At 36.3% G+C, this 14571-nt stretch overlaps 1 protein-coding gene across 14 annotated transcripts in view; it reads left to right on the plus strand.

Moving 5' to 3' along the window:
* Nucleotides 1-14571, plus strand: part of bru1 (bruno 1) — a 703720-nt gene that overhangs the window by 99055 nt on the left and 590094 nt on the right. For all 14 annotated transcript variants that reach the window (XM_073970790.1, XM_073970786.1, XM_073970797.1 and 11 more), the window contains exon 2: nt 13880-13899. The gene's annotated coding sequence lies outside the window, so the exon portion shown is untranslated. The remainder of the gene's footprint in view (nt 1-13879; nt 13900-14571) is intronic.

The raw sequence follows: 14571 nt of genomic DNA on the forward strand, positions 1-14571 counted from the left end.
ATACTTTACACATCCTAATATATCTACTAGATATAGATCAGGTTCAAATATGGACTATATTTGTCCACTCCATCCGGTACCTCCCACACAAAATTTCGGATAAGTTCACTCTAAGACCTGCTATCGAATCACTTTAATTTTTTTGGAGCAACTTGCATTCGATGCCTCAATTATGATGGTAAAATCTTTTTCATACTTTTGAGCAAACAGCCCGAAGGGTGTAAAAACCCCATAATGGTCAATGTAGATCCATTCCTTTTAATATCTCCTCCTCAAAACGTTTGATCTTTAATCCTAATCAACATTTTTGTTGGTTCAAAAGCCCAAAATTTTTAAAACCCCCTAAATACATACGTTTTTTGGGAAAAAACTGTTTCAATTTTACGGGCTGAGGGTATATCTCTGTCAGCAAAGCCGACTGATACTTTTTTACTTGTTAAGTACATCTCTCTATAAAGAGTGCGAACATTTGTTGTAGAAGTTTCTATTACTCCTAGGATGTTTGGTGTTGAGAATGGGCTATATCGGTCCACATATAGCCCCCATAGAACAGTACCGCCCGATTTTCGGTATTTTGAAGGTTTTAGCCTCATTACCACTCAGAAATGGCTGAAATTTGGTATTTAATCATCATTTGTCGGTACATGTCCACGCCTTAATATAGCCCCCATAGGACGGTAACTCCGGATTTTCAGTACTTTGCATGTTGTGGCCACAATAATCCGCCGATATGACTGAAATTTGGTATTTAGTATTGTCAGTATAGGTCTACGCCTTTATATAGCCCCCATAGTACGGTACCTCCCGATTTTCGATAGTTTGACAGTTTAAGCCTTATTATACACCGAAATTGTTGAAATTTGGTACTTAGACTTCGTTTGGGGTACAAAACTTTCCATATGGAATTTGTCGATATAGGTCAACGTCTTCATATAGCCCCAAAGAACGGTATCTCCCGATTTTCGGTATTTTGAAGGTTGTGGCCTCAATATCCCACCGAAATGGCTGAAATTTGTTATTATGTCTTCCGTGGGGGTATAAAACTTTCCACCTGAAATTTGTCGGTATAAGGTAACGTCTTCATATAGCCTGTAAACTGCTACCCCCAGAGTTTTGGTATTTTCAAGATTTTAGCCTTAATATACCACTGAAATTGACGAAATTCGGAATTTAGTCTTCATTGGGGGTACAAAACTTTCCACCTGAAACTTGTCGGTATAGATCCACGTCTTCATATAGTGTCCATAGAACGGTACATTTGGATTTTCGGTATTTTTAAGGTTGTGGCCTCAAAATACCCCGAAATGGCTGAAATTTGGTATTTAGTCTTCGGTGAGGGTATGAAACTTTCTACTTGGACTTTGTCGGTGTAGGTCACCGTCTTCATGTAGGGGGTATGAAACTTTCTACTTGGACTTTGTCGTTGTAGGTCAACGTCTTCATGTACCTCCCGATTTTCGGTAGTTTGAAGGTTGTGGCCTCTATATAACAGCGAAATGGCTGAAATTTGGTATTTAGTCTTCGGAGGGGTACGAAAATTTCCACCTGTCCACGTCTTCATATAGTCCCCTTAGAATGACACCTTCCAATTTTCGGTATTTTGAAGGTTGTGGCCTTAAAGGTAGAATTAGACTTGACATAGCCATAACACCATAAACATAGAAAACCAAAACCCAATTGTTTTCCTATGGTTATGGCTATGGCATTATATTATGTTACTACTAATCGAATACATTGATTTCCATAGGTTTGGTTCAATCAGCTGATTGATATGGCCTTATGGCGTTATGGTTATGTCACATCTAATTCTACCTTAACACCTTACCGAAATGGCTGAAATTTAATACGTAGTCTTCGTTGGGTGTATAAAACATTCCATTAGAAATTTGTCGGTACATGTCTTTATATAGCGCCCCCATAAAACGACATTCACGGATTTTCGATATTTTGAACATTCTAGTCAGGGGTACAAAACATTATAAAAGGTGCAAAACATTCCTTTCAAAAAATCAGACAGTATACGTCCACGTTTTGCCAAAGGCCCCATGTAATAATACCAGCCAATTGGTTATTATTTTGATATTTGTGTGCTTCGGAGCACAGAAAATTTACTCCCAAAAAACTATCCATATACATATATGTATATAGGTTTTAGTCTAACCCCCATGGAACCCTATTGCTCAATTTTATGTATTTCGAGGGGTTTTTGTCAAAGTTTCGCACTGATTTTGATTTTGGGATCTCAAAAGGGTAGAAAAACTTCACAAAGAAAATTATCAGTATAATGTGATTATCATAAGTTAAGATATTATTCTCTACCATGGTGGTGTGTATCAAAATTTCGACCCGGCCGAACTTATCACCACTCTTACTTGTTTTCCATATGTTTGGTCACTTGGTCATTTCATCCTCGACACCGTGGACTGTAACTGCTCGTTCCGTAAAAAGGTTTGTCTTCACATTCTTTATAGTAGGAATAATTAATTTTCCTAATATTCACATTTTTACTGAATTATAAAATTCATTAAAAAACAGAATGTTCTGAATACGTGGAATCAAACACCTTCTAAATTTAAAATAATTCTTACAATTGAAAATTTAATTTCCTATCCTCATCCCTTTTGCCTTTAAGACATTCATATCCTTATTATCGATTATTTTCCATTCTATATTTACTTCCACACAAGAAACAGAACACATTAAATCGTAAAAGTAACATGTTTTTCTGCCAAGGACATTTTAAATGTTATGCGGTCAGAGGACAGCAAAGACAAAAAACAAACAGTAAGCGACATTCTTGTCGCTTGAAAACTCGTCGTAGCCTGTCATAACCATAAAAAAGTAGTTAATGCAATTTTATGTTTATTGTCGCAAATGAATTCTGCATTTCGTTTTTAAGTCTTTCACTTTAAAATGGAATTTATTCAAATTCAAACATTTGATCTGACAATTCTACAATTCTCAACAGGAAACTCTAAGCAAATAGCAGTAACAACAACAAAAGATATTACCATAAAATTGAAATGTTAATGTTTTCCTTGTGGAGGACATCTTAAAATGACAAGAGAAAAATTTCAAGTGTTGCTGGTTTGTAAACCCTCTTGACGAAATACAGAAAAAAGTGACACATTAAATTGGGGTTTAGTGAAAGGATGAAGAAAGAGACTGTTGAACAAGTGAATGTGGTCTCCAAAACGCGTGAAACGTGAAATATTTAACGGGTGAAATGGAGCAACAACAAAATTTTTACCCGATTTTGCAGCTGCTATGTAAGTCGCAATAATAGTCCTATCGACGGGGAATTTGAAATTAGGTTTGAGTTCATGACAAAGACGAATTACCAATCTTAGAAGGTGATCGGATAATATTTAGCAGGTTAAATGGACCAAAACTTTTGTGTGTGGGCTCAATATCCCACCGAAATGGCTGAAATTTGGTATAAAGTCTTCGTTGGGGGTATACATTTTTCCACCTGAAATTTGTCGGTATAGGTCCACGTCTTCATATAGCTCCCATAGAGCGGTACCCCCGATTTGCGATCTTTTGAAGGGTGTAGCCTCAATATCCCAAAAAAAATTTCGTTTTCATTTAGCCCCCATAGAAAATTTTACCCCGATTTTCGTTATTTTAAAGTTTGTGGCCTCAATATCCCACCGAAATGCCAGAAATTTGGTAATAAGTCTTCATTGGGGGTATAAAACTTTCCACCTGAAATTTGTCCGTATAGTTCCACTCCTTCATATGGCCCCCATAGAACGGTACCTCTCGATTTCCGGTATTTTTAAGGTTGTGGCCACAATATCCCTCCGAAATGGCTAAAATTTGGTACTAAGTCCTCCTTGGGGGTACACAACTTTCCACCTGAAATTTATCGGTGTAGGTCTAGACCATCATATAGCCCCCTAGAACGATACCTCCCGATTTTTGATATTTTGAAGGTTGTGGCTGTGGTTATACATTTCTCTATTTTTTTTTGGCTTGTCTGAAGAGAATTTTAAATTTTTAGTGGCGTCTTTTTTACATGCAGGTGAAGTCCAATGATGGGCCATATCGGTCCACGTTTTGGTATAGCCCCCATATAACGGTATCGCCCGATTTCAGTATTTTGACACTTTGATGATTTTTGACGTTTTTATTCAGAATTGAAGACCGGGTTTAGATGTAATTTTCCATTTAGGGTTCCTAGCGACCAAAAGCTGTCTATTCCAAGAATTATGAACATAGGTCCATGTTTTGGTATAGGATTTTAGCCAAAATTTCTAATCGAACTGTCTATAATATGACATTTGAGTTTTCAGTGGTCACGAAAATTTTCCACCTAAAATCGTCAACATAGGTCCAAGTTTTCGAATAGCCCCCACATAACGGTACCTCCCGATTTTTGGTATTTTGAGAATTTTAGCTACAATTTTTAACTGAACTAGCCGTTATTAGGCATTGAAGGTTCTCAGCGGACACGAAAGTTCTACATCTAAACTCGTCAAAATAGGTCCATGTTTTAGTGTAGTCCCCACATAACGGTTCCTCCCAATTTTCGGTATTTTGAAGATTTTATCTAAAAATTTTAACCGAAATACCTGTAGTTTGACATTTGAGGCTCTCAGTGGTCGGAAAAGGTCTTCACTAAAAACTGTCAACATAGGTCCAAGGTTTGGTATAGCCTCCATATAACGGTACCTCCCGATTTTTGGTATTCAAAGAATTTTAACTACAATTTTTAACAGAAGTAGCTGTAATTTGACATTTGAGGTTCTCAGTAGACAAGGAAGTTCTCCACATAAATTGTCAACATAGGTTCATGTTTTGGTATAGCCCCCGTATAATGCTACGTCCCTATTTGTGGTATTCTGAGGTTTTTAGCTAAAAATTTTAGCCGAACTATCTGTAATTAGACACTTGAGGTTCTCGGAGGTCACTAAATTTCTTCACTGAAGACCGTCACCATAGGTCCATAGTTTGATATAGCCCCCATATTACGGTATTTTGAGCATTTTAGCAAAAATGTTTAACCGAACTAGCTGTAATTGGACATTTAAGGTTCTCAGAGGACACGAAATTTCTCCACCAATATAGGTCCATGTTGATATAGCCCCCATATAAAGGTACCACCTGGTTGAACATATTTTTTATATTGGATAATATTGGGCATTTGGGGTGTCGGTGGTGAAATGAAACTAATTATTTCAGTTTAGTTAAGAATATTTATGGTGGAGGGTATGACAAGTTTGGCCCGTCCGAACTTAACGACTTTTTACTGTTTTTTTTTTCTTTTTTTTTTGTTCTATACTTTCCAGAAAATCTCTCAAATACTCCATAGGCATTTTAAGCCAATCTTATGTTGGCTCAAATAAACTCTCCCACTATGCCTACCTTTTCATCATATAATCGTCCTCTTATTGTCCATTCAATTTAATTTTCCTATCGTCAACATTTCTGAGGGTATTTCTCCGCCGTCGATGTTTATGATGCTTGGTCTGGGAATCGAACCTCAGACCTTCTGAAAGCAAGGCGGGTGTGCATACCATTCCATCACGGTGGCTACCTTGTCCCTTCGGGGATGTTGATGGAACAATTCTTATTTTATATAGCTGTAATTGGACATTTTAGGTTTTCAGAGGCACGAATGTTCAACATAGGTCCAAGGTTTGGTATAGCCCCCATATAATGGTACCTCCCGATTTTTGGTATTTAAAGGATTTTACCTACAATTTTGAAACTTCTCTACCAAAAATCGTCAACATAGGTCCATATTTTGATATAGCCCCCACCGAACCGAACTAGCTGTAATTGGACATTTAAGTCCACCTAAAACTTAAAACCGTCAATATAAGTCCATGTTGATATAGCCCCCATATAAAGGTACCACCTGGTTGTACATATTTTTTAGATTTTATAATATTGGGCATTTGGGGTATCGGTGCGCCAACAATTTTTGCACTTAAAATTGTGCACACAAATGAAACTAATTATTCCATTTTAGTTAAGAATATTTTATGGTGGAGGGTATGACAAGTTTGGCCCGTCCGAACTTAACGACTTTTTACTGTTTTTTCTTTCTTTTTTTTTGTTCTATACTTTCCAGAAAATCTCTCAAATACCCCATAGTTACTTCCATAATGCAATTTAAGCCAATCTTATGTTGGCTCAAATAAAACTCTCCCACTATGCCTACCTTTTCATCATATAATCGTCCTCTTATTGTCCATTCAATTTAATTTTCCTATTTAGGCTCACCCAGGTGATGTTTCCACCCCCATTATTTTTTTCTAATATGGCCAATGAACTTGGGCGGATTATCAATTTCAGTTTCTTTTTTCCTTTCTTTTTATAAATTATCTTCATTTAATTCAATTTTCAAAATCCTTTTTTTCTTAATATTTTTATTAACCAAGTTTTTGTTGTTCACGTTTATATCGCCTTCATCGTTGTCATCGTCTTCGTCAAGTGCTGCTTATCTCTTTATATCCGTTTAAGTAATTCTTTTGATTTTTCTTTCATTCATATTCTAAAACGATGACGTTTTTCCTGTTGTCCTCAGGGAATGAAAAGCATTTTACTGTTGAAGTGTTCTCGGCTAAATATGTTGTTTTATTAGATTTTGTAATGTTTTTGTGTTGGTTTTACTGTCTCAAACAACAACAACAACGACAAGAAAGAGGGCCAAGTTAAAAATTTGTGATATTAATAATGGCATTATTGTTTAAGAAAGCATAGAGAAAATCTTTTTTCTTCCTTGAAGATTTTATTTGGTTTTCAGTTTTATTTTTGTTGCTTTCGTGGTAAATAAAAGCATCAACACATACAATTATGCTGCAAGGCATTTTTCTATTATCTTCTTTTGTGTTGTTGGTAAATGGAGGACTGTTGGTGTTGTTGTCTTTTTTATGGTATTTTCCTTAACCTCAGTTACATGTCTTTCCATCCCTCACTTTTCTCAGCTACTACTTGCTTGCCTTTGTCTATTTTTGTGGTATTATCCTAAAAAGAGAATTGTGTCTCATCTCTTCTGCATTGTTTTGTTTTATAAACGTTTTTTTGTTTCCTTTTTGGTTTTGACATAATTAGAATAAGAAAACGAATAAAAAAGCAACAGCTTTTAGAGAACATCATTGTGGCAAAGCACACAAAAAGTCAAGAAAAAATATTTGTTTTCTCAAAATCTTCTCATAAAAATAATGTGAATGTGTTTATGTGGATTTCTAAAAATGTTTGGCTTTTATGATTGTAAATGGCTTTATGTTGGGAATTTTATATTATAAAATACAAATTTTATGATTTCTTTAAATCCATACATTTTTAATACAAATAGAATAAAGTTTTATTAACAAAATTTCATAATCTCTTTAGGGGCGAAAGACTAGCAAAAATCCAGATAAAATTCAAATTATGTCTCAACGATATGACCAAAATTTTGTTATAGTCCCCATATCTTAGATATTTTGAGGATTTTAGATGCTTTTTTGTCCGAACTAGCAGTAGTGCTCACAAAATATCAAACAAAAACAAAACATTGTTCCACAACATCCCATACGGTACAAGGGAGACTTCTCTCATATCAATGAGTTCACCCCGATTCATATTTAGCTCAATGATATGGGACCTTCTGTTTATCGCCGAGTCCGAACGGCGTGTCTTAAGACACCACTTTCTGGAGAAGTTTTACATGGCTGAAGTACTCAGGAAAGGTCGCCAACATTACTGAGGGGTATTTTGCCACCGTTGAAAAATGTTTGATGTTGCCTGGTCGGGGAATCGAATCCCCGACCTTCTGCGTGCAAGGCGGGCGTGCATACCATTGCACCACTGTGGCCCCCACGTCACAAAATATCTCCACCAAAAATTGCAACATAGATCCATGTTTTGGTATTGCCTTTATATAACGGTTCCTACATATTTTAGGTGTTTTGAGGGGTTTAGCTGCCTTCCTTGTCGAAACTAGGTGTAATTTGACATTTGAAGTTCCCAGTGACCACAAACTTCTGCACCAAAAATTGTCGACGCAGGTTAAAGTTGTGGAATAGCCTCCATATAACGGCAACTCACGATTTTAGCTGAGGATTTCAGCTACAATTTTTAATCGAACTTGCTATTATTTGTCATTTCAAAACACTTCTCAATCAAAAATTTTTTTGATTTCAGGCATTTTGAGAATTTTAGTTACTATTTTTAAACGCACTAGCTTTTTTGCATTTTGATGTTTCACTAAAAAATTGTCTATATATGTCCATGTTTTGGTGTAGTCCCCAAACAACGAGACTACCCGATTTCGATATTTTGATGAGTTTAGTTAATTTTTTGACCGATCTTATTTTAATTTAACATTTTAGGTTCCCAGTGGTCCCAAAACTGCTCCACAGAAAATTGTAAACATATGTAGGTCCATGTGTTAGTATAACCCTCATACACGGTACCTCCAGATTTTAGGTATTTTGCTAAAATTTTTAACTAAATTAGCTACCTGTCATTTACCATTTGAGGTTCAAAGTGGTCACAAAACTTGTCCACCAAAAATATCCGTATAGGTGTATGTTTTGGTATAGCTCTTATATAACGGTACCTCCCGAATTACGGTATTTTGAGGACTGTAGCTACAATTGTTCACCGAACTAGCTGTATTTTGCCATTTGAGGTTCGTAGTAGTAACAACACTTCTCCATTAGAAATTGTCGGTATAGGTCCAAGTTTTGGTATGACCCCATATAACGGTAACTCCCGATTTTTTTATATTTTGAGGATTTTAGCTACAATTTTAGACCGAACTAGATGCAATTTGCAATAGTCACAAAACTAAAAAAATACATAGGTCCATGTTTTGGAATACATAGTTCCCATATAAAGGTAGCTCCGGATTTGAAGTATTTTGAGGATTTTGGCGACATTTTTTATCCGAGATAGCTGTAATTTGTCATTTGAGGTTCCTAGTGGTTACAACGCTTATATATAACCGTAACTCCCGAGCTTAGGTATTTTGACGTTTTTATACCCTCAGCCTATAGGCTAAAGAGGGTATTAACACTTTGATACGACCAAAAATGTGCCTCATCGAAATAATGGTTTTAGACCCCAAGTATGTTTGTACGATATCCCTTTCAGACAATTTTGAGTAGATCTAACAATGTCCGTCCGTCTGTCTGTCTGTCTGGCAGGCTGGTGCGCATGATTTTTGGTATCGAAATATTTTGTCCAGATTCGATTTAAGTCCTAAGATGGACCATATAGGTCCACTCCTTCAGGTACCTCCCCCACAAATGTTCAAAAATTGTCGCAAAATTTGTGCGCACGATAACTCTTGTTGGAAATAACCGATTTGGTCCATACCTTGCACATCGTGTAATTTCTACCAAACTTAGATGAGGTGCCAATATGGACTCAATCGGTCCACTCCTTCGGGAACCTCCCACACAAAATTTCGGAAAAGTTCAGTTTAGGACCTGGTCTCGAATCGCTTTGATTTTTGTTTACGCAAGATGTATTCGCTGTCCTCTATACGACGCTGTAACTTTCATTAGGGGCAAGTCCATACTTCCTAAGAAAATAGCCTGAAAGTTACAAAAAACCCCATGACACCGTGTGTAGTGGTTGGAGCACAAGATAACTCTCGAACGGATCTGCCGATTTGGTGCAAAATTTGGCTTTCGTAATATTTTGTCCAAACTTAGTTCAAGTTCAAAGATGGATTTTATCGGTCCACTCCTTCCGTTACCTCCCCCACAAAAGTTCGAAAATGTTCGGAAAATTTGTGCGTACGATAACTCTTGAAGGGAGTAACCGATTTGGTCCATACTTTGCACATTATGAAATTTCTACCAGACTTAGATGAGGTTCCAATATGGACTCAAGCGGTAAACTCCTTCGAGTACCTCCCACACAAAATTTAGGAAAAGTTCAGTATAGGACCTGCTCTCAAATCGCCTTTGTTTTTGTTGTAACATCTTGTATTCACTGTCCCCTATACGAAGGTACAAGCTTCCTCAGGAGCAAGTCCATACTTCCTGAAAAAATAGCCTGAAAGTTGAAAAACAAACCCTATGACACCATGTTTATGGGTGGAAGCGCAAGATAATTCTCGAACTGAAGTGCCGATTCCGGTCAAAATTTGGCCTTCGTAATATTGTTTCCAAACTTACTTTAAGTTCGTAGAAAAGCCATATCGGTCCACTCCTTCAGGTACCTACCCCACAAAAGTTCAAAAATATTCGGAAAAATTGTGCGCACGATAACTCTTGATGTGAGTGACCGATTTGGTCCATACTTTACACATTTTCATGATATCTACCATACATAGATCAGGTTCGAATATGGACTATATTTGTCCACTCCATCCCGTACCTCATACACAAAATTTTGGATATGTTAACTTTAAGACCTGCTATTTAATCACTTTTTTGTTGAAACAACTTATATTCGCTGCTTCAATTATGATGGTAAAAGTTGTTTCAGGGGCAAGTCCATACTTCTTGAGAAAAAAGCCCGAAGGGTGTAAAAACCCCCTATGGCACCCCCATGGTCTATGTCGGTCCATTCCTTTAAGTGCCTTTTCCGCAAATTTTTTGAACTTTAATCTTAATCAACATTTTTGTCGGTTCATACGACCAAAATTTTCAAACCCCCTAAATACATAAGGTTTTTGTGAAAAAGTGTTTCAATTTGCACAGGCTGAGGGTATATCTCTGTCGGCAAAGCCGACTGATACTTTTTACTTGGTTTTTATATTTTTTTGTTATTCGTCATTTGAGACTGCTTGTGGTCATAACACTTCTCCATCAAAATTTGTCAATATTTTGAGGATTTTAGCTACTTTTTTTGTTACCTGCAGTCACGGAACTTTTCCACAAAAAAAATTTTAACATAGATCCACACTTTAATATAGGATCCATATAAAGGTTCCGTCTGATTAAAGACATTATCAAATACATTTTTGAATAAAATTTAGACATGTCCCCTCTTAAATATTGGGCAATAAAGAAAACTTATATAATTTTAATTAATTTCCTGTTGGAGTGGAGCTTAATGACCGATGATTTTTTGCAAGTGAAAAGGGAAAGCCGAAGATTGGAAACCATACAACTACCATTATTTGATCGGTTTCGCCGTTGGTATCGGTTCATCAGATCTATCGGCTGTGGAGGGACTTTTCTGTCACCGAACTTTTCTTCTTTCAAATGCAATTTGTTTTTACAGAGATGGATATTTGGCTATTCAATCTGTATGGCTTCTATGAAAAAAGCTTAGCGCAGCGTTTGCAAGTTATGAGTTTGGCTCTGAACGTTAACACGCCGTGATAACACTTTTTCATTTGTTTCAATTTCAATTTTAGTTTAGAATATTTTATGGTAAAGGGTTTAAAATTTCGGCCGGCCGGTGTGCCGTCTTTCAGCAAATTGGCGAGATTAGCAGAGTAGGCTCGAGCAATCTGTTGTTGTTGCAGCTTCTTCCAGCTTTAGTCCAGTGTTAGATCGCACTCTTGCCGCAATATAAAGATAAATCCATAAGATAAAAGTTGTTTACCTTGGCTGCTACAAAGAAATGGTTCGAATTAATGTTCGCACAAAGTCGATCTCAATATTATCAATCTGATATCTGGCATAGGCATCTGGAGACTTCCAGAATATTGAGCTGTCTGATGTCGTGTTTTTTTTTTTGCTGTGAAATCGAAATCATTCCGTTTTCGGATGTAGGTTGAACTTGCCGACCTAGTCCATAGGCCACTGAGCGGTTCCAAAACATCTATACACCTTATGCTATGAGAATGAATTAATAGGTAACCAGAGAAGGGCATATGAACCCGAGATTTTATGATAAAAGCCGGTGCCAAATTCCAATCACCCATCTTATACATTGGAAATACTTTGTTATACCCTCAGCCTTTAGGCTAGATGGGTATATACACTTTGATACGAAAAATGTCTGTCTTTCTGGCTTGAGCGCACGATAACTCTCGAACAGTTCAATCGATTCAAACCAAATTTGGGTACCGTAATAGTTTGTCCAAACTTAGTTTAAGTTCGAAGATGGGCCATATCGGTCCACTCCTTCTGGTACCTCCCCCACAAAAGTTCAACTCTCGAATGGACCAATCGATTTGGTTTCGGGTACCTCTCAAACAAAATTCGGATAAAGTGAAGTTTAAGGGCTAATCTCGGATGGTTTTGCAATTTTTTTTAGTAAGTTTTCCTTGCGGCTCCCTTTATGACGGTACAATTTTTTCTTGCGGAAGTCCATACTTCCTGAGATATTGGCCTAAAAGCTCCAAGAAACCCTGACGGCACCACCCAAATGGCAAATCCGCAAGATAATCCTCGCAGGGAATTTCTGATTGGTGCAGGCATTGCACAACGTATTATTTCATCCAGTCATGTATTAGGTTGGTTTATGGATTGTATCGGTGCACTCCTTCGAGTACCTCCCACACAAAATTCGGATACAGTGAAGTTTAGGGGCTCCTCTCGCATCGTTTTGACTCTTTTTCAAGAGATTGTTGGAGCGGCCTCATTTACAATGGTACATTTTGTTCCGGAGTAAGTCAATACTTCCTAAGATAATGGCCCAAGAGCTTCAAAACCCTGTCGGATATTGCACAATAACTCTAAAACTTTTTCCCAAATGTCTTTCAAACTTATTTTAACATAATTTAATATTTTGAGTCTTTTGTGAGAAAGTTTGGTTGCCAAAAATATTTTGGTATATGCCAATGATTTGGTATAAGCCCACGTTACGGTACCTACAGATTTTAAGGCAAACTCGTGATATAAAATCAATATATTTTATATACGGCATAGTTATTGTGTTGGGTTTGTTTTGGTTTTGTTGTTTTTTTCTTGGTCAGTGTCTGAGGGTATTTCTCTGTCAGCACAGCTGACTGATACGTATGTACTTACTTGTTGCTTTAAACAAAGTGGTATGTAGGGTAGTATTAAGGCACTGCCTCGACGTGTTATATACTTACGGTGGACAATATTTTTCGATGAAAAACAAGTACATATATGAGGACTACTACATAAGTTTCTGGCCTAGGCAACAATACGAGTTGCCAGGCTCCATTTCGCATTGCCATTTGAAAGTTGGACACATTTTAGCATAAATTTACTCAGTATGGTTTTACGTACAACCATGTGTTGCGACTTGAAAAATCACATTGCTAAAAGAGCGAAATTTACTTGTGAACATTTTCGTCCGATAATTTTTCATAACTTTCGACGTGGTTTATCACGGCAAGAGAAATGAAATCTTTGTATGGCGATAAAGCAATATCCAATAGCACTGTGTTTAATAAACCCAACCGTGGCCGACGCTCACCCAACGACGAAGTTAGTGAAGGTCAGCAAAAAATTGCGGTTGTGCCACAAAACTTTGAAGCCATTCGTGAACTGGTTGGTAATGCAAGACCGCCATGATAGAGTCATCCTTGGACATTTCTTTACCCAGCTTATATTCGATATTGCATGCAATTTGGAAAAAATAGGTGCTTCAATAGACTTAAAAAATCGTCGCAGGTGAAAAATCATGGATATATGGGCGTAAGTCTGAAACTAATAAGCAATAGCCAGAACATGCTGTTGAATCGTTCAAAAACCACATTTTGGCCGTGTTTCAATTGTAGTGGAAAAAGTGCTTCAAAAATTGCTTTGAGTGCACGTAGATGTGTACTGTACTCTATAATAAAGTACGGTTGGTCACCGTATATCTATATACTGTATAACATAATTATATATATACCAATGATGTCATAACATTGATTTTTCCAGTCCGATGACCCATAAAAAAATCCTGGAAAATTCAGAAAGCTTAAAGTTAGATTTTCGAATACCAAAAATATTTTAAGATTTGGAAAAATCAAAAATATTTAATTAATATTATTTTGTATTATTTTTCTTTTCAGACGAAACATCGTAAACTAAGGTAAATATTAAACGAGCAATATTCTAATGTAACACAAAATTGCAATATGAAGGCAAAAGTTACTGTTAAATTTTGATTTTTATGTAGAAATCTATTAAATTTTCTAATACATCTAAAAGTGTACAATTTATACTTTCATTTTAATGTTACTTTTAAACAAAACCTAAATTTAAGCATAAATTCTACCTATCATCAACATACCTAAAGTTGGTATATGGCGTGAAAATAGCAACAACATAAAATATAATATGCAACAACAACAGCAGCAGCAAAGAAGTGATGAGGGATAACAAACAAAAGGCCAAGGAAAACACTGTTCTTATGACAAGAAGCATCAATCATAAGTCAAAACATATGCTGTTATATTTAGCAATACAAACATAAATATAATCTTTAGTAAACACTGAACTGAAATAAGGAACCTTTCAGCATCTATCTTTTATAAACTAAGAATATTTTTCATGATATTATCCCACAATAACACTCAAACATATACATACGTATTTATATAGGGTTCCTTTTTAAATGAAACTCAATGCTTTTGTCTAGGGTTAATTAATATAATATTTAGCTCAAGTTTATTAAAATGAAATTGTAATTAAAACAAAGGAAAATTAAAATAAAAGAAACATGAATAATGATCGTCGTTAATCGTCGTTTATGCGAGCCGTC

This window comes from Musca autumnalis, unplaced genomic scaffold, assembly GCF_047663935.1.
Source record: "Musca autumnalis isolate F117 unplaced genomic scaffold, ASM4766393v1 scaffold_2, whole genome shotgun sequence".
Taxonomy (NCBI): domain Eukaryota; kingdom Metazoa; phylum Arthropoda; class Insecta; order Diptera; family Muscidae; genus Musca; species Musca autumnalis.